We start from the raw sequence: 901 nt of genomic DNA, 5'->3' as shown, positions 1-901 counted from the left end.
GGATTCCAGTCAAGAGTTGACATTCCGCAGGAGTGTGGCCTTGGATTCCACAGACCTCGCAATTCTGAGTTATAGCAACCACGGCGGCTGGAGGTGATACATTTAAACTTTCAATTTTCTGGACCAAAGCATCCACTTTTGCATTAACGTGATCAAGGTTACTTATCTCGTACATGCCAGTTTTCGGTTGAGGTTTTTCCACCGTTGTTCGTTCGGTTCCCCACTGATAGTGGTTTTGGGCCATGCTCTCGATAAGCTGGTAAGCATCAGCATAAGGTTTGTTCATTAGTGCACCACCTGCAGCGGCGTCTATTGTTAACCTTGTATTGTATAAGAGACCATTATAAAATGTGTGACTTACTAACCAGTCTTCCAAACCATGGTGTGGGCAAAGTCTCATCATGTCTTTGTATCTTTCCCATGCTTCGAAAAGAGACTCGTTGTCTTTCTGTTTAAATCCGTTTATCTGGGCTCTTAACATAGCTGTTTTGCTTGGCGGAAAATATCGGGCAAGAAAAACTTTCTTCAACTCGTTCCATGTGGTGACTGAGTTGGAAGGAAGTGATTGAAGCCATCTTCTAGCGCTATCTCTTAATGAGAAAGGAAAAAGAGGAAGTCGAATTGCCTCTGAAGTGACACCATTAGCTTTAACAGTATCAGCGTATTGGACAAATACGGATAAATGAAGGTTTGGATCTTCGGTAAGATTTCCAGAGAATTGGTTCTGTTGCACAGCTTGCAACAGCGAAGGTTTAAGTTCAAAGTTGTTTGCTTCGATTGCGGGCGGAGCAATACTTGAATGCGGTTCATCTTGCGATGGAGCGGCGTAATCTCTAAGAGCACGAGCTGGTTCTGCCATCTCGGTTAAAGAAGGAAGATCTTTGAGATCAGGAAGGTCTAT

General features: G+C 43.6%; 1 pseudogene; it reads left to right on the top strand.

Moving 5' to 3' along the window:
• Positions 1 to 374: 374 nt before the first annotated feature.
• Positions 375 to 474, top strand: LOC127116464 (uncharacterized; annotated as a pseudogene).
• Positions 475 to 901: the final 427 nt, after the last annotated feature.

The sequence above is a fragment of the Lathyrus oleraceus genome, chromosome 1 (assembly GCF_024323335.1).
Source record: "Lathyrus oleraceus cultivar Zhongwan6 chromosome 1, CAAS_Psat_ZW6_1.0, whole genome shotgun sequence".
In the NCBI taxonomy this organism is placed as follows: domain Eukaryota; kingdom Viridiplantae; phylum Streptophyta; class Magnoliopsida; order Fabales; family Fabaceae; genus Lathyrus; species Lathyrus oleraceus.
This window is presented reverse-complemented; position numbering and strand designations above follow the sequence as displayed.